The sequence below is a fragment of the Coregonus lavaretus genome, assembly GCF_964263955.1.
Source record: "Coregonus lavaretus genome assembly, chromosome: 10".
Classification (NCBI taxonomy): domain Eukaryota; kingdom Metazoa; phylum Chordata; class Actinopteri; order Salmoniformes; family Salmonidae; genus Coregonus; species Coregonus lavaretus.
In genome coordinates, this window is record NC_139997.1 from 41517870 (window position 1) to 41538052 (window position 20183).

Sequence of the window (20183 nt, forward strand, 5' to 3'; positions counted from 1 at the left end):
TAACCCAGCCCTGCCTGCAGTGCTGGCTGTGACATCTCCAGGCAGTGTGGTTCTACTTAACCTCCTACTCTACCTGGACTAGCTACCATGTTCTCCTCAAACCCACGTCCAACCCTGCCCTGATCTGGTGAGGGAGACATCACTGATCGGGCCTCCAGACCACACAAGTTAACGGAAGAGTGTCCCAGACTCTGTGGGCCTGGTAGTGTGTTCCGCTTGGAGTGTGTGTGTGTCTGGTGTACCATGACCAATAGGGCTCTAGTTGCGTCTCAGAAGGGCCTCCTCTGCTGCTTGTAACTATTATTAATAGGAGTGGACGCTGTCTGATGAAAGCTAGGGCAGGATGGTGAAACTCCTTGCTGCACCACTCATTTCAGCTCTGCTGCTTAACTAGTATAACGAATGCCCAGTGTGCCCACTTTCTGTACTGCACACTCTGTGGTTGTCATGCACCATAGTTTTGAGCTGGTTTTGGGCTGTTGACATTGTTCTTGGCTGATTGGCAAATTTGAATGAAACAATATTGGAGATTTGATTATGCTCTAATGAAGGCCCGTCGAGGTTGACCTGGTAGCATGGATAGCCAGGTCCACAGATCTGTTTAGTGCCTCATCAACATGAGACTAATCCATATGTTCTTTGTGTTTGTATGACTGTTTGCTTGGTTTTATTTTGGCCTGTAGCCTTTTTTCTCCTTTATGGAACTGAGCTTTTTAATGCTTGCAAATCCTATGTTCTTTACTTTAGGGAACGTTACAACTAACACAGAAATCTGAGGTCTGTTGGTGAGCGAGGGTATTCTCCAGTGGTAACCATTCACTGACATTTTAGCTCTGAACTCTCCTAACATAGAACAAAAGGAATTGAGTCTGAAATGTCAGTTGTGTGTGTGTGTGTGTGTGTGTGTGTGTGTGTGTTTTATTTTTATATTTTTTATATATATATATATATATATATATATATATATATATATATATATATATACACACACATATACAGTGCCCTCCACTATTATTGGCACCCCTGTTTAAGATGTGGTCGAGGACTTTTTAAACAACATAGAACCCAAATGCAAAAAAAGAGAAAAATCCAACCTTTTATTTAAGTACATTACTTTGGTGGTAAAAAAAAAAATCACACATTTAGAAAAAAAAATCATGTGTCCCACCATTATTGGCACCCCTAACAATTCCGCTGAAAATTTTAATTGATTTTTAAAAAAATATATTTTTCTGTAGTTGCTAAAGTTGGTCAGGGTATCTAGGAACTTTTAATTAGTAATTCATGACTTCCTGTTTCCCTGGGGTATAAATATGACGTGACACAGAGGCCTAATTCTCTTACCCATTTGTCAACATGGCAAAGACAATAGAACACACCATTCAAGTAAGGCAGATTTGTGTCGACCTTCATAAGTCAGGCAATGGCTACAAGAAAATAGCCACTCGCCTTAACTTGCCCGTATCTACAGTCAGAGGAATCATTAAGAAGTTTAAAACAACTGGAACAGTGACAAACAAGGCTGGAAGAGGTCCCAAGTTTATCTTGCCACAACGCACAGTGAGGAGGATGGTAAGAGAAGTAAAAAAAAGTCCTAAGCTCACTGTCACAGAATTGCATCAAAGAGTGGCATCTTGGGGTCACAAAGTCTCCAAAACAACCATCAGACGCTCTCTACATGCCAACAAGCTGTTTGGGAGGCATGCAAGGAAAAAGCCTTTTCTCACTAACACTCACAAACGTAAACGTCTGGAGTTTGCTAAGCGGCACTGGGACTTCAACTGGGATCGTGTGCTTTGGTCAGATGAGACTAAGATTTAGCTTTTTGGCAACAAACACTCTAAGTGGGTCTGGCGTAAAACAAAAGATGAGTATGCCGAAAAGCACCTCATGCCCACCGTGAAGTATGGTGGAGGATCTGTGATGCTGTGGGCCTGTTTCTCTTCCAAAGGCCCTGGTAACCTTGTTAGGGTGCATGGCATTATGAACGCTTTGAACTACCAGGACATTTTAAATAAAAACTTGATGGCCTCTGCCAGAAAGCTGAAGATGGGTCGTCATTGGGTCTTTCAGCAGGATAATGATCCAAAACATGTGGCAAAATCTACACAAAAATGGTTCAGCAGTCACAAACTCAAGGTCCTCCCATGGCCATCTCAGTCCCCAGACCTCAACCCAATCGAAAACCTGTGGGGCGAGCTAAAGAGGAGAGTGCATAAGAGAGGACCCAGGACACTGGATGATCTAGAAAGATTGTGCAAAGAAGAATGGTCAAAGATCCCTCTCTCTGTGTTCTCCAATCTTGTGAAATGTTATAGGAGGAGATTAAGTGCTGTCTTGTTGGCAAAAGGGGGTTGTACAAAGTATTAACATCAGGGGTGCCAATAATTGTGGGACACATGATTTCAAGTTTTTTTTTTTTCTAAATGTGTGATTTTTATTTTTTTACACCAAAGTAATGTACTTAAATAAAAGGTTGGATTTTTCTCTTTTTTTGCATTTGGGTTCTATGTTGTTTAAAAAAAAAGGAGAATTTTTGGAAGTCCTCGACCACATCTTAAACAGGGGTGCCAATAATTGTGGAGGGCACTGTATATGTGTATATATATATATATATATATATATATATATATATATATATATATATATATATATATATATATATATATATATATATATATATATATATATATATATATATATATATATACACACTACTAAAATATATATATATATATATATATATATATATACACACACACTACTAAAAGTTTTAGAACAAGGGTTTTTCTTTATTTTTACTATTTTCTACATTGTATAATAATAGTGGTGACATCAACACTATGAAATAACACATATGGAATAATGTAGTAACCAAAAAAGAGTTAAACAAATCAAAATAGATTTTATATTTAGATTCTTCAAAGTAGCCACCCTTTGCCTTGATGACAGCTTTGCACTCTCTTGGCATTCTCTCAACCAGCTTCACCTGGAATGCTTTTCCAACAGTCTTGAATGAGTTCCCACATGCTGAGCACTTGTTGGCTGCTTTTCCTTCACTCTGCGGTCCAACTCATCCCAAACCATCTCAATTGGGTTGAGGTCAGGGGATTGTGGAGGCCAGGTCATCTGATGCAGCACTCCATCACTCTCCTTCTTGGTCAAATAGCCCTTACACAGCTTGGAGGTGTGTTTGGTCATTGTCCTGTTGAAAAACAAATGATAGTCCCACTAAGCCCAAACCAGATGGGATGGCGTATCGCTGCAGAATGCTGTGGTAGCCATGCTGGTTAAGTGTGCCTTGAATTCTAAATAAATCACAGACAGTGTCACCAGCAAAGCACCATCACACCTTCTCCTCCATGCTTCACAGTGGGAACCACACATGCGGAGTTCATCCGTTCACCTACTCTGCGTCCCACAAAGACACGGCGGTTGGAACCAAAAATGTCAAATTTGTACTCATCAGACCAAAGGACAGATTTCCACTGGTCTATTGTCCATTGCTCGTGTTTCTTGGCCCAAGCAAGTCTCTTCTTCTTATTGGTGTCGTTTTAGTAGTGGTTTCTTTGCAGCAATTCAACTATGAAGGCCTGATTCACGCAGTCTCCTCTGAACAGTTGATGTTAAAGGTGTCTTACTATGGCTTCAACCCCACAGCACGCACACACACACACACACACACACACCAATTGATTAATGGACTGCTGAATGTATATATTTTTTCTCTTGCTGTGTTTGCTCTTTTCAGTATTATGTCTATCTCTGATGAGCTTCCAGGAAAGGGCTGAAAATAGCCCATATGAATACACAGTTGAAGTCAGAAGTTTACATACACCTTAGCCAAATACATTTAAACTCAGTTTTTCACAATTCCTGACATTTAATCCTAGTAAAAATTCCCTGTCTTAGGTCAGTTCGGATCACCACTTTATTTTAGGAATGTGAAATGTCAGAATAATAGTAGAGTGATTTATTTCATCTTGTATTTATTTCATCACATTCCCAGTGGGTCAGAAGTTTACATGCACTCAAACAATTTAAAGGCAATGCTACCAAATTCTAATTAACTTGGGTCAAACATTTCGGGTAGCCTTCCACAAGCTTCCCACAATAAGTTGGGTGAATTTTGGCCCATTCCTCCTGACAGAGCTTGTGTAACTGAGTCAGGTTTGTAGGCCTCCTTGCTCGCACATGCTTTTTCAGTTCTGCCCACACATTTTCTATAGGATTGAGGTCAGGGCTTTGTGATGGCCACTCCAATAACTCAACTTTTTTGTCCTTAAGCCATTTTGCCACAACTTTGGAAGTATGCTTGGGGTCATTGTCCATTTGGAAGACCAATTTGCGACCAAGCTTTAACTTCCTGACTGATGTCTTGAGATGTTGCTTCAATATATCCACATATTTTTCCTTCCTCATGATGCCATCTATTTTGTGAAGTGCACCAGTCCCTCCTGCAGCAAAGCACCCCCACAGCATGATGCTGCCACCCCGGTGCTTCACGGTTGGGATGATGTTCTTTGGCTTGCAAGACGTCCCCTTTTTCCTCCAAACATAACAATGGTAATTATGGCCAAACCGTTCTATTTTTGTTTCATCAGACCAGAGGACATTTCTCCAAAGAAGCAGTGGCTTCTTCCTTGCTGAGCGGCCTTTCAGGTTATGTCGATATAGGACTCATTTTACTGTGGATATAGATACTTTTGTACCTGTTTCCTCCAGCATCTTTACAAGGTCCTTTGATGCGAAAAGTGCAAATCAATCCCAGAACAACAGCAAAGTACGTGAATTTCTAGGAGAAAGAACGCGTTTCCTTCCTGAGTGGTATGACGGCTGCGTGGTCCCATGGTGTTTATACTTGCGTATTATTGTTTGTACAGATGAACGTGGTACCTTCAGGCGTTTGGCAATTGCTCTCAAGGATGAACCAGACTTGTGGAGGTCTACAATTTTTTTTCTGAGGTTTTGGCTGATTTTATTTTCCCATGATGTCAAGCAAAGAGGCACTGGGTTTGAAGGTAGGTCTTGAAATACATCCACATGTACACCTCCAATTGACTCAAATTATGTCAATTAGCCTATCAGAAGCTTCTAAAGCCATGACATCATTTTCTGGAATTTCCCAAGCTGTTTAAAGGCACAGTCAACTTAGTGAAATAATCTGTCTGTAAACAATTGTTGGAAAAATTACTTGTCATGCACAAAGTACAGGAAGAAGATCATCCACATGTATCGGTCACATTTGTACTAATACTGTAGAACTTTGTTCTGAAGCTGTATCCGTACCCATTGGATGCAGTGATCTCAATATAGTGGTTATATCCAGGAAAGCCAAAGTTCCAACAGCTGGGCCTAAAATAGTATATAAGAGATCATACAAAAGATTTTGCTGTGACTCATATGTGGATGATGTAAAAAATATTTGTTGGTTTGATGTGATTAATAAGGAGCATCCAGACGCTGCACTTGATACATTTATGAAATTGCTTCTTCCAATTATTGATAAACATGCACCTGTTAGGAAACTGACTGTTTAGAACTGTTAAGGTTCCATTGATTGAGGAATTAAAACACTGTATGGTTGAAAGAGATGTGGCTAATATGTCTGACTGTACATCTGACTGGTTGACTTACTGCAAATTGAGAAATTATGTGACTAAACTCAACAAAAAGAGGACGAAACTGTATTATGAAGGCAAGATCAATGATATAAAGAATGATGGAATCAGATGGCTTATTCATCACAAAACCATTTGATGCCAATTATTTTATTGATTACTTCATTGGCAAAGTGGGCAAACTTAGGCGGGAAATGCCAACAATGAACAGTGAGCCATCGTATTCATGCATAAAAAAACTAATAATGAAAGAAAAGCATTGTGAAGTTAGTGTGGGAGAGGTGGAAAAATTATTGTTATCGATCAATAATGACAAACCTCCTGGCATTGACAACTTAGATGGAAAGCTACTGAGGATGGTAGCTGACTCTATAGCTGTTCCTATCTGTCATATCTTTAATCTGAGCCTAGAGGAAAGTCTTTGTCCTCAGGCCTGGAGGGAAGCCAAAGTAATTCTGCTACCCAAGAATGGTAAAATGGCCTTTACTGGTTCTAACAGCAGACCTATAAGCTTGCAGCCAGCTCTTAGCAAACTGTTGGATTTTTTTTGGGGGGGACCAAATACAATGCTATTTCTCTGCTAAAGAAAATGTACAACAGACTTTCCGCATGTATTGCACTGACACAGATGACTGATGATTGGTTGAAAGAAATTGATAATAAGAAGATTGTGGGAGCTGTATTGTTAGATTTGAGTGCCGCCTTTGATATTATTGACTATAGCCTGTTGTTGAAAAAACGTATGTGTTATGGCTTTTCAACCTCTGCCATATTGTTGATTCAGAGCTATCTATCTAATATAACTCAAAGGGTTTTCTTTAATGGAAGCTTCTCTGTCAAACATGTAAAGTGTGGTGTACCACAGGGCAGCTCTCTAGGCCCACTTTTCTATTTCTACAAATGACCTGCCACTGGCATTAAACAAAGCATGTGTGTCCATGTATGCTGATGATTCAACCATATACGCATCAGCAACCACAGCTAATGAAATCACTGAAACCCTTAACAAAGAGTTGCAGTCTGTTTTTGGAATGGGTGGCCACTAATAAACTGGTCCCGAACATCTCTAAAACTAAGAGCATTGTATTTTGTACAAATCATTCCCTAAGTTCTAGACCTCAGCTGAATCTGGTAATGAATGGTGTGGCTGTTGAACAAGTTGAGGAGACTAAATTACTTGGTGTTACCTTAGATTGTAAACTTGGTCAAAACATATAGATTCACTGGTTGTAAAGATGGGGAGAGGTCTGTCTGTAATAAAGAGATGCTCTGCTTTTTTGACACCACACTCCAAAAAGCAAGTTCTGCATGCTCTAGTTTTGTCTAATCTTGATTATTGTCCAGTCGTGTATTCCAGTGCTGCAAGGAAAGACCTAGTTAAGCTGCAGCTGGCCCAAAACAGAGCGGCACGTCTTGCTCTTCATTGTAATCAGAGGGCTGATATAAATACTATGCATGCCAGTCTCTCTTGGCTAAGAGTTGAGGAGAGACTGACTGCATCACTTCTTATTTTTATGAGAAACATTAATGTGTTGAAAATCCCAAATTGTTTGTATAGTCAACTTACACACAGCTGACACTTACACACTTACCCCACCAGACATGCCACCAGGGGTCTTTTCACAGTCCCCAAATCCAGAAAAATTCAAGAAAGCGTACAGTATTATATTTAGCCATTATTGCATGGAACTCCGTTCCATGTCCTATTGCTCCAATAAACAGCAAACCTGGTTTCAAAAAACAGATAAAGCAACACCTCACGGCACAACGCCTCTCCCTTATTTGACCTAGATAGTTTGTGTGTATGTGTTGATATGTAGGCTACGTGTGCCTTTAAACAAATGTATGTAGTTCTGTCCTTGAGCTGTTCTTGTCTATTAATGTTCTGTATTATGGCATGTTTTGTGTGGACCCCAGGAAGAGGGGTCATTTGCAACTGCTAATGGGATCCTAATAAAATACCAAATACCAATACTTGAACTCTGTGAAGCATTTATTTGGGCTGCAATTTCAGAGTCTGGTAACTCTAATGAACTTATCCTCCGCAACAGAGGTAACTCTGGGTCTTCCTTTCCTGTGGCGGTCCTCATGAGAGCCAGTTTCATAACTTTTGATGGTTTTTGCGACTGCACTTGAAGAAACTTTCAAAGTTCTTGAAATGTTCCGTATTGACTGACCTTGATGTCTTAAAGTAATGATGGTCTGTCATTTCTTTTTGCTTATTTGAGCTGTTCTTGCTATAATATGGACTTGGTCTTTTACCAAATAGGGTTATCTTCTGTATTCCACCCCTACCTTGTCACAACACAACTGATTGGCTCAAACCCATTAAGAAGGAAATAAATTCCACAAATTAACTTTTAAGAAGGCACACCTGTTAATTGAAATGCATTCCAGGTGACTACCTCATGAAGCTGGTTGAGAGAATTCCAAGAGTGTGCAAAGCTGTCATCAAGGCAAAGGGTGGCTACTTTGAAGAATCTCAAATATAAAATATATACTTACAAGGTAAGTCCAAAAATGTATTGTATGCTGCTGCGTAAATGTAATATGCCAGGGAGATATGTATACTGTAGCTAAGAAAGTAATACTAAGTGTATGTTGTGTAGTAAGCTGTTAATAGGCCATGTGCCTCACCCTAATTATTTCCTCTCTTTTCCCCTCTTAATTTCGCCTACTGTTCTGACTTGGTGGTGCACATTAGCCTATAGTCTGTTTTTAGAGAAATGTCATTGAATATTGTAAGAGCTTTCATTGTCTGCTTATATATTTATCCTGACTTGGTGTACAGGGAGAACACTGTAAGAACGGCCCATGTTCTGAATTCTGTCGCTGTACATTTCAAAAGTGCTGAACAAATACTTATGACGGACGTAGTCAATATATCTCGCTTATTAATGTCTTAATCAAAATTACTGATTGCCTCTTATCCGCTCGTCGTCCCCTTATGCCATAGTTTGTACATCTCAATTGTCAGTAGAAACCACATTTGTTTAAGCAAGTCAGCCATCTCAGCAATGTAAACATTTTTTTAAGGCAGTAAATGAGGCTGAATGAACTGTTTCGCTGCCAGACAAGGCTCTGCTGATAGCCAGGTGTAGCAGTGGTAAGGTGTTGGGACTGCTGTTGGGACTCTGCTATTGGGACAGCTTTTTGTAGGCCCTAACAGTTTGTGGGCACTGTTTGTCACCGTTATAGTGCAATTAATGTATTGTTTAGTGTTGTGTAGGGGCTTTTCTGGCATCCAAAAATGTTTAGGGGAGTTTGCCCCACCAAGATTGAAATGCTAAAATCACCACTGGGCATAGTACTGTAGTCAAATAAGAGCAGAGGAGAATGTCTGAACATATGATGATAACTATAGCTGTCATTCTATTTATTGTAATTTTATTTTTTAGAAGGAAAAATAATATTTGCAAAAGGTTGATCTATTTCCATAGTGTGAATGTAAACTGATGTCCTGTCTCCCTGAAGTATCCTTGTCTCCCTGTACCATATGTATCCATTCCATCCTGTTCCTTATGTCTTCTGTCCTCAGTGCTGCCTCAGCCTGCATGTTCCTACTGCCCTGTTGGTAGTAGCTAGTGTGAAGACACCAGTCTTCGTCCCCTTACCCTACCATCCATCCCTAAGCACTCACTCACTGTCATCAGTCCTTCCTCATATCCTCTCCTACTTTCTATCACTTTCTCACTTTCTGTCTATCTCTCCCTCTCCCACCCTCTCTTTTCCTCCCTCATTCCTGTCACCTCCACTCTCCCAGCTCAGCCCATGACTTACAGTTTGCGCTTTTCATTCTTTCGGCAAAAGGGAAGTCTTGTTTTACCTTTTGTGTGTGCACCGATGCCTTCAGTAGATTCCTGCACATTGTTGACAGTTTTTCTAATAATTTGCTAATGCTGTTGTCTGCTGAGCTTTAGGCTGAAGAGATATTATTTTGTCTCTAGACAGAGGAAGGATGTTAGTGATAGAGATATGCATGGTGTTCTTGCATGTAGACTAAGCTTCATTTCTGGGGTTGATCCGCCTCTCTTGTAGGTTGAAGTTGAAACCAAGCCAGCCTCTGATGTAAGTGTAACGTCGCTGTGTGCTTTTGGATAATATCATCTTTGCATTTAATGTCAACGCTTCAAGGGACCTACTTCTAGGTTGTTAGAGGTCACAGATTTTTCTTCTCTCAGAGAAGTGGCACTCTCCTCACCCGTGTCATTGACTCAGGGTGTTTTTCAGAGATGAAGCACAGAAGACAGGCATCTCCTAAGCCTTTAGTTGGGTATACAATAGAACACCATATTACCAGTAGAGATGTCATCTGCAGGCCTTGATGTAGTCACAGAGTAAACACTATAGGAAGAATAATACTGGGCAAACACTGAGCCATTCATCCACATATTCCATCTGAGAGAGGTCTTTGTAATGTTGGACCTGTATAAGCCAACGTTAACCACACTTAATCTGATGTTGACAATCTGTGAGAAAGGAATTCTTCCAGTCATTATGATTTGAGGTATTATTATAGCTAATCTCTGTGTAGCCACATTTTTACATATTTTCAAGATTTAAAAGTAGGAAAGTACAGTGTGAAATACTAGTGTTCTAAACTAAAGGGATATACAGTTCATGTCTGCTGTTTGGATGTTTGACACAGCTGTCCTTCCTGTAGAGTAGACAGCTGCTTGGTAAATAGAACTACAGTATGGCCACAGCCACTCTACAAATAACATGGGCTTTGGCCAGTGAACAATTGATTATGCTTTTATGAACAGCATCTCTAAAGGTTTGGGTCTGATACACAGTATCTCTGCTATTGGCTCCTCTTTACTATATGTGTGTTCAGTCTGACGGTGAGGAAGCTGAAACAGAAGCAAGTGGTGACCCACAGTTGGAGACATCATCAACCAGCGACACAACCAGGAGTGACAGTGCAATGGGAGGCCTTGACCCACCAGCCACCAACACCTCCAAGCAGGACAGCACAGAGGACCAGGGTTCCACCCGGAAGAAGGTGGTTAGGGTTGTTAGGAGGGTGGTGAGCAGGGTAATGCCTGGGGTGGAGGAGCACCCTCAAGCCCCCAGCACAGAGCCAGCTAAAGCTTCCCCTATTGCCACGTCTTTACTCAAGACTGCGCCCCTCTCCGGCGAGAAGGATAACATCTCCATGGGCCTGGCCAGCCTGATGGGCCGAGGGAGGACCAAGGAGCACCCGCACCCAGGACCGCAAGGAGGACAAAGAGGAGGAGAAGGAAGTAGAGAGCCAGGAGCCTCCAGAGGAAAAAGCAGAGGAGGCCACTCCACCTCCATGTCCACTCCTACTCCTCCTACCCCTGCACCTCCTACCCCTGTTCCTCCCACCCCAGCTCCCCCCAAATTCAACCCCCTCATACATCCAATAGGGTTCACACCCAAAGCCAACTCCCTCGCCCCCCTCCAGGTTTCTTCCCTGTCCCAAAAAACAACCTTTTTGCCCCTCCTCCAGGCCCTTTTTGCCCCAAAACAAAATCTTCTTGCCCGGCCCCTCTTCCAGGGTTCGTCCCTGCCCCTCGCTCATCGGCTGTAAAGAAACCAGAGGTACAGAGTGCCTGCCTTCAAATGCCTGCCTAGAGAGAGTATTACATTAGTCAATGGATCATGCGGTTGTGATATGTGCACTGAACACTTATTAACCTGTTCTGTGTGTGAAATTAACACAATTAAGAATTATGCCTATTGATTATACTTTTCACAGTCATCGTACAGTAAGTTACCTGGGCTAGGCCAAAGGATGTGCATAACAAACCTTTAGAAGAACCATGGCATCAATAGACTCTGGTGTGTCTGGGTGGGGACTCACCTGGGTTGGTGATGTAACCTACTGTAGGTTCCGGAGCTGGTCCCTACAGAGGAGAACCACAGGCGTCTGAGGAAGATCCTTACCGGAGCTAGCTCTACTGTAACTTCACCTCTCTCTTTCAGCCTGTATGTCTGCCTGCTCTGCTGTGCTATTACCCAGTCTTACCTTGCCATGGGTCCGTGCCACCCTTCTGTGCTTCAGCATGGGGACAGGTGCACTGTCTCATGTGGCCCCAAACTGGTGTTGATCACTAGCAGCAGGGTTTGAATTATGGAGGTGCCCTGTGGTGTTGTAATTGGAACCCTGACTAGCAGCATCAGTGTTATGTCTTTTCAGCTTAGAGCTTATAGCCTACGTCAGTCTGTCATATGGCCTCCTATCATGGCTTAGGAGCTCTCCTTAGTCCTATGGATAAGGGCTCATATGAATAAGGGTCCTGTGTGGGTCCTCATTTGCCCGATCCACAGGAATGTCTATGTTCTTACATTGATGTATTCTGTCCTTTTGTCATTCACTTTCTGACAAATGGGTGTTCATTTCCCCTGAGGTTGAAGTCTGTTTTTATCCACTTGGGGAGGATATTGTGTTCTTTTAATGCTGGATTGCGACTGAACCTGTTGATTCCAGATCCCAGCTGTCACATCCACTCTAAAAACACTCTGTGATCTGTTTTTTAAATATCTCCTCAGTCCTCCTTCTGCGGTCTCATCTCTTCTTCTCTGTCTCTCCCTTTGTGTATCTGTGTTGCATCTCTGCTTGCTGCTGTCCTCGTTGCTGTGTGCGTATCCGGTGGCGGCTTCTCAGGTACTGTCCGTCCCCTGTCACCTCTTCCTAGGATGGCCACCCACCCACTGCCCTCACACAAGGCCTGGCCGGAGTGTGTGCTCATGTTTCGTGCTCTCTTTTAACTGACCTCGCCGTCCCCTACCCCTGTCTCACCCACCAGGGATTCTGTCTGCACCCCATACTCATTCCCTCACCATGTTGTTGTGGACTGAATTCTTTCCCTCTGTCCGTGAAGCACTGCTGGAAGTCCCAGTAATATGACCTAACCTCTCCCACAGAGACGGCCTCTGCAGGACATAGTTACATAGACTGGTAAAGCTAGAAGGATTAACATGTGCTTTCTTTTGTTGTTTTTCACAGCCAATGTGTGGGTGTCAGTTATTTTCTTCATCTGCATGTGTTATCCTACCTTCCACCCAAATTCACAAAAGATACTTGTTACTTGGCTGTTGGCAAGTGTTTGAACATGCAGTATGGTCCTCAAAGTTGATCTCTGACCTCTGGATTGACCCCCTCTTCCTGCCCTCCTCCAGACATTGGTGGATCAGGACCCCGTGTCCCTCCTGCAGGTGGCCCACATGGCCGCTTCTCAACCCAAGGTCTGCCCACTGCTATGCCTGACTGCAATACCCCATGCATCTCCTTCAGTTCTGCCCTGGATGTGTTGTGTGTGAATCACAGAGCCTACATCCTCAGCTGGGATTTTGTATCTGTGATGAACCATTAGAATATTGAGAAACTCTTGAAATACATGACTTATTAAGCCCTTTTTTATCTGATGATGGTGAAGTGAGTTCCTCAGTATTCTACCCTGTCTAGTAGGTTTACAGTGAGAGTGTATTCTTGTCTAGTGATGTGGCTTGCTTTTCAGTATGATTTTCAGATCCTGAGAAACTCAAATTGCATGATGTGTCCACAGATTAATTGTCATATGATGTGTGTTTAGTTTGTTCGTATTATATCTCTATCACATTCTTCATGAATATTTGTGGTGAAGTGCTGTGGTACTGATGTGCAGCCAGTCCAGTCATGTGTTGTGCTGTGTAACTTGTGCTGTGTAATGGTGTTAGGTTATGTAGCATGCTTTATTCATGACTCCCTATCCTTTCAGTGAGAGTGGATTCTCAGTAGTTTGGTTGCAGGGAGTGATCTGATGGGTAACACACAGAGTAGGGACCAGGGGCCTGCCTAGTAGGCCATGAGGGGCTTTCTGGAGGCCAGGTGTGGGTTTGCAAGGTAAGAGGGTAGGGGAAGTGGGTGGTCGGGTCAAGTGTTCCGTGGGGAAGAACAAGGGCTGAAACCCCAAAACTCCTCCTCCCTCACGGAGAGGATGACACTGCAATGCAAAGCCCAGTTCTGTTCCTGTCCTCCAGTTCAAAGATGTCCGGTTACTGAGGATGACAACCTCTTCACTGGTGTTAATTCATCTAGCTCATTCATCTCTCTGGGTATACACCTCTGCTCCTGCCTTCTAGCTTTTCCTCTTTTAGAAATGTACTAACCCTGTCTGTGGGCCCGCTCTCTCACAGGTGAAGACTGAGGAGCAGATAGCTGCTGAGAAGGCCTGGTACGGGACCGAGAAAGTATGGCTGGTTCACAAGGATGGATTCTCCTTGGGTTAGTAGACATGAACGCCGCCATTCACCCCAATATGATCAACATTTAAGCATATTCAATTAACTGTTGATTTATCTGAGTGAAGTAGTAATCCTTATTTGTATTGATTTTGTAAATGTGTTCAATATAACACATCATGCAGCCTAGACAAACATTTGATCTGTGACATAATCAGTGGCTGTAGATCATAATGATACTGACTGTTCTGACTGGTCACCACAGCGACCCTGTTGAAGACGGAGCCAGGCAGTCTGCCAGAGGGGAAAGTCAAGATCAGACTGGAGAGCGACGGCTCGTTGCTGGATGTGGATGAGGATGATGTGGAGAAGGTAGACCTAAACTCATCAAAATGTACATGATGATTGGCCCCTGTAGTGCACCTAATTGAATTGTTCTCCTATTGGATCCTTTTACTTTTATTGGGTCATTATCTGAAGAGAAGAGTCTGTGGTGTATCAACTCTTTGAACTCTGACCCATGTGTGTAGGCAAACCCTCCATCGTTTGACCGTGTGGAGGACCTGTCCTCGCTGCAGTACCTCAATGAGTCCAGTGTGATGCACTCCCTGCGCCAGCGCTACGGGGGCAACCTCATCCACACCCATGCTGGGCCCAACATGGTGGTCATCAACCCCATCAGCGCTCCCTCCATGTACTCTGAGAAGGTACTGTTCTGGGTGGAGCCTGGGGTTAGCAGGATAGGGGAGGGGATATCTTCTAGGAGAGTAGCAAGTACACCAGAGTTTTTCCATTTCAATTATTATACAACATTCTTGCAACCAATAGAATGTTATATATATGGGGGATACAACCATCCCAGCTCTGCAGATTTTGCTGCGAAGAGACAGAATCATTAGATCACTTGTTTTGGTACTGCCCATAGGTAGCTTGTTTTTGGTCGCAGGTTCAGAATTTGCTGAATAATTGCAACATTTACCTGGAGCCAACTCTGCAAATAGCACTGCTGGGTGACTTGAAAAGCTGTAGTCAATCGATCAATAATATAATAATACTCTTAGTAAAAATGTTCATCTTTAATTTACACTGTAGAAACTCGGAGAATTGAAAGGTTCAGAACTTTTGTGAAACATCACAGCACAGTTGAAAAATATGTGGCAATTAGAAATCAAAACTGGATGGTCTTCAGAGATACTGTAGATGGGAGGGGTTGAGGCGGGCTGAAGGGTGGGACTAAAAACGAATAAAAGATTACTAATGTAAAATATACTGTGTCTGTAAAATGTATATAGTACGTATAAGCTGTAAGTATTGTTGTCCATTAGTTTACTCCAATTTGGGGAGGGATGGTAGGGTTAGGGGAAAATGATAAAGAAGGAATATATATATATATACTGCTCAAAAAAATAAAGTGAACACTAAAATAACACATCCTAGATCTGAATGAATGAAATAATCTTATTAAATACTTTTTTCTTTACATAGTTGAATGTGCTGACAACCAAATCACACAAAAATTATCAATGGAAATCAAATTTATCAACCCATGAAGGTCTGGATTTGGAGTCATCCTCAAAATTAAAGTGGAAAACCACACTACAGGCTGATCCAACTTTGATGTAATGTCCTTAAAACAAGTCAAAATGAGGCTCAGTAGTGTGTGTGGCCTCCACGTGCCTCTATGACCTCCCTACAACGCCTGGGCATGCTCCTGATGAGGTGGTGGATGGTCTCCTGAGGGATCTCCTCCCAGACCTGGACTAAAGCATCCGCCAACTCCTGGACAGTCTGTGGTGCAACGTGGCGTTGGTGGATGGAGCGAGACATGATGTCCCAGATGTGCTCAATTGGATTCAGGTCTGGGGAACGGGCGCGCCAGTCCATAGCATCAATGCCTTCCTCTTGCAGGAACTGCTGACACACTCCAGCCACATGAGGTCTAGCATTGTCTTGCATTAGGAGGAACCCAGGGCCAACCGCACCAGCATATGGTCTCACAAGGGGTCTGAGGATCTCATCTCGGTACCTAATGGCAGTCAGGCTACCTCTGGCGAGCACATGGAGGGCTGTGCGGCCCCCCAAAGAAATGCCACCCCACACCATGACTGACCCACCGCCAAACCGGTCATGCTGGAGGATGTTGCAGGCAGCAGAACGTTCTCCACAGCGTCTCCAGACTCTGTCACATGTGCTCAGTGTGAACCTGCTTTCATCTGTGAAGAGCACAGGGCGCCAGTGGCGAATTTGCTAATCTTGGTGTTCTCTGGCAAATGCCAAACGTCCTGCACGGTGTTGGGCTGTAAGCACAACCCCCACCTGTGGACGTCGGGCCCTCATACCACCCTCATGGAGTCTGTTTCTGACCGTTTGAGCAGACACATGCACATTTGTGGCCTGCTGGAGGTCATTTTGCAGGGCCCTGGCAGTGCTCCTCCTGCTCCTCCTTGCACAAAGGCGGAGGTAGCAGTCCTGCTGCTGGGTTGTTGCCCTCCTACGGCCTCCTCCACGTCTCCTGATGTACTGGCCTGTCTCCTGGTAGCGCCTCCATGCTCTGGACACTACGCTGACAGACACAGCAAACCTTCTTGCCACAGCTCGCATTGATGTGCCATCCTGGATGAGCTGCACTACCTGAGCCATTTGTGTGGGTTGTAGACTCCGTCTCATGCTACCACTAGAGTGAAAGCACCGCCAGCATTCAAAAGTGACCAAAACATCAGCCAGGAAGCATAGGAACTGAGAAGTGGTCTGTGGTCACCACTGCAAAACCAGTCCTTTATTGGGGGTGTCTTGCTAATTGCCTATAATTTCCACCTGTTGTCTATTCCATTCCAGTGTTCCCTTTATTTTTTTGAGCAGTGTATTTTAAAATGACTGTGCTTTTTCTGATCTGCAAATTGATTGACAAACAAAAATCAGTCCAAAAACAATATAGAAAAATCTGTGCAGCCCTCCGTTGAATCTTGAAAACCCTTGAGCCAAAAAGTGTGCCTACCCAGCTTAAATATATTATATACACTGCTCAAAAAAATAAAGGGAACACTTAAACAACACAATGTAACTCCAAGTCAATCACACTTCTGTGAAATCAAACTGTCCACTTAGGAAGCAACACTGATTGACAATAAATGTCACATGCTGTTGTGCAAATGGAATAAACAACAGGTGGAAATTATAGGCAATTAGCAAGACACCCCCAATAAAGAAGTGGTTCTGCAGGTGGTGACCACAGACCACTTCTCAGTTCCTATGCTTCCTGGCTGATGTTTTGGTGACTTTTGAATGCTGGCGGTGCTTTCACTCTAGTGGTAGCATGAGACGGAGTCTACAACCCACACAAGTGGCTCAGGTAGTGCAGCTCGTCCAGGATGGCACATCAATGCGAGCTGTGGCAAGAAGGTTTGCTGTGTCTGTCAGTGTAGTGTCCAGAGCATGGAGGTGCTACCAGGAGACAGGCCAGTACATCAGGAGACGTGGAGGAGGCCGTAGGAGGGCAACAACCCAGCAGCAGGACCGCTACCTCCGCCTTTGTGCAAGGAGGAGCATGAGGAGCACTGCCAGAGCCCTGCAAAATGACCTCCAGCAGGCCACAAATGTGCATGTGTCTGCTCAAACGGTCAGAAACAGACTCCATGAGGGTGGTATGAGGGCCCGACGTCCACAGGTGGGGGTTGTGCTTACAGCCCAACACCGTGCAGGACATTTGGCATTTGCCAGAGAACACCAAGATTGGCAAATTCACCACTGGCGCCCTGTGCTCTTCACAGATGAAAGCAGGTTCACACTGAGCACATGTGACAGACGTGACAGTGTCTGGAGACGCCGTGGAGAACGTTCTGCTGCCTGCAACATCCTCTAGCATGACCGGTTTGGCGGTGGGTCAGTCATGGTGTGGGGTGGCATTTCTTTGGGGGGCCGCACAGCCCTCCATGTGCTCGCCAGAGGTAGCCTGACTGCCATTAGGTACCGAGATGAGATCCTCAGACCCCTTGTGAGACCATATGCTGGTGCGGTTGGCCCTGGGTTCCTCCTAATGCAAGACAATGCTAGACCTCATGTGGCTGGAGTGTGTCAGCAGTTCCTGCAAGAGGAAGGCATTGATGCAATGGACTGGCCCGCCCGTTCCCCAGACCTGAATCCAATTGAGCACATCTGTGACATCATGTCTCGCTCCATCCACCAACGCCACGTTGCACCACAGACTGTCCAGGAGTTGGCGGATGCTTTAGTCCAGGTCTGGGAGGAGATCCCTCAGGAGACCATCCGCCACCTCATCAGGAGCATGCCCAGGCGTTGTAGGGAGGTCATACAGGCACTTGGAGGCCACACACACTACTGAGCCTCATTTTGACTTGTTTTAAGGACATTACATCAAAGTTGGATCAGCCTGTAGTGTGGTTTTCCACTTTAATTTTGAGGGTGACTCCAAATCCAGACCTCCATGGGTTGATAAATTTGATTTCCATTAATAATTTTTGTGTGATTTTGTTGTCAGCACATTCAACTATGTAAAGAAAAAAGTATTTAATAAGATTATTTCATTCATTCAGATCTAGGATGTGTTGTTTAAGTGTTCCCTTTATTTTTTTGAGCAGTGTATATATATATCTTATCTAGCTTATCTATCTATATGGAGGATTGGAAATGATGCAGACAATTAGAGTGGGTTCTGTCAATGTATCTGCAATATTAAAGCTGATTGGTGAGGCTTTATATGGTGAGAATGACACTCAGTTCTCTCTCTCTCCAGGTGATGCACATGTTTAAGGGGTGCAGGAGGGAGGACACAGCGCCTCACATCTATGGCGTGGCCCAGTCAGCCTATAGGAACCTGTTGACCACGCGTCAGGACCAGTCCATTGTGCTACTGGGGCAGAGCGGCAGCGGCAAGACCACCAACTGTCAACACCTGGTCCAATACCTGGTCACCATCGCTGGCAGCACTGGCAAGACCTTCTCTGGTAGGTTTTGAGGGGAACGAATATGCAGTACGTTACGGAACAAGTTATTTACATTTTTCATTTGCAAGTCCACTATTTGCCTGCTATTCTCTATTTGGCCTGTTTCTGTGTGTTTCCCAGCGGAGAAGTGGCAGGCAGTCTACACAATCCTGGAGGCCTTTGGGAACAGCTCCACCTCCATGAACGAAAATGCCAGTCGCTTCTCTCACATCGTGTCCCTGGATGTTGACCAGGCTGGCCAGGTGGCCTCGGCCTCCATTCAGACCATGCTGCTAGAGAAGCTAAGAGTGACCAGGCGGCCAGAGGGAGAGTCCACCTTCAACGTCTTCTACTACATGATGGCTGGAGCTGACAGCTCTCTCAAGTAAGCTGTCATTTTCCTCAGACCTCTGTGTGGAGTGGACCTACACCTTTGCCAAACTCTCTCTTTCTCCGCTCCCTCTCTCACCTCTCTCCCTTTCACCTCTCCATCTTTCTACTCTCTCTCCATTTACTTTAAAGTGTGTGTTTTGAAGGTCAGAAACTCTTGAGTAGCTCTGTCAGGTATACTCTTGTCATTGTGACTGAATGACAGCTTGTCTCATATTGCCTTCCCAGGACTAAGCTGCACTTCAACCACTTTGCTGAAAACAGTGCTTTTGGAATCGTGCCTCAACCCAAGGTAACTCTACCCAGGTCCCCAAAAACCTTGTGGGAAAGACCTTGTGTCAGGAAAGTTTTATTTGGTTGTGTGAATAGACTCACACTGCTTTTTATGCAAGTGTTTTATTTTTGTATTCTCTTTGTATTTTATTTTCTGCTGTATTTCCTATGTGTAACTTGTTGTGTAATTGTAAGATGCAGGGCTCCCAATGGGACTCACTGTTAAAATAAAGGTAAAATAAAGACAGTCCATATTAACACCTGTCGTTTCTCCCCCCAATGCTTGCCCAGTCTGAGGACAAGCAGCGGGCCTCCCAGCAGTTCACCAAGCTGCAGGCAGCCATGAAGGTCCTGGGCATCAGTGGGGAGGAACAGAGGGCCTTCTGGCTGGTCCTGGGGGCCATCTACCACCTAGGGGCTGCAGGGGCCACCAAGGGTAAGACCTGCAGAACTGTACACACCAGGAGCCTACTCTGACACAATGTCAGATGTTCAATTCAGAGGCTAATAATGGAGCTGCATTCTGTATTTAAATTCCATGAAACACTTACAACTAACATGACAGATGCATGTTTTCTGAATTCAACAAAAATAGAATACATTTGCATAGTGTATCTGAAAGAGTAAAGCCAAGCAAAGAGACACTGGGTGTAGCTGCCATCTATCAGGGCCTTTTTGTTTCAAGGAGCTTTTCGATCTGAGAACATTCAGAGAACATTTGTGACAGTTCTGAAGTCTAAGAGCACTTTCAATAATTCCACATTTTACC

General features: G+C 43.9%; 2 pseudogenes across 2 annotated transcripts in view; both read left to right on the top strand.

Annotated features, from left to right (window-relative positions):
* LOC311135696 (unconventional myosin-XVIIIa-like) overlaps positions 1 to 20183 on the top strand; it is a 112643-nt pseudogene that overhangs the window by 21211 nt on the left and 71249 nt on the right. Inside the window, exons 2-9 of the transcript in view lie at positions 12771 to 12836; positions 13767 to 13854; positions 14077 to 14183; positions 14342 to 14518; positions 18562 to 18772; positions 18893 to 19136; positions 19370 to 19433; positions 19706 to 19850. The product of the transcript in view is annotated as an unconventional myosin-XVIIIa-like (transcript). The remainder of the gene's footprint in view (positions 1 to 12770; positions 12837 to 13766; positions 13855 to 14076; positions 14184 to 14341; positions 14519 to 18561; positions 18773 to 18892; positions 19137 to 19369; positions 19434 to 19705; positions 19851 to 20183) is intronic.
* Positions 9393 to 11222, top strand: LOC311135764 (annotated as a pseudogene). Its single transcript has 3 exons — positions 9393 to 9431; positions 9660 to 9689; positions 10459 to 11222. The product of its transcript is annotated as an uncharacterized misc_RNA (transcript).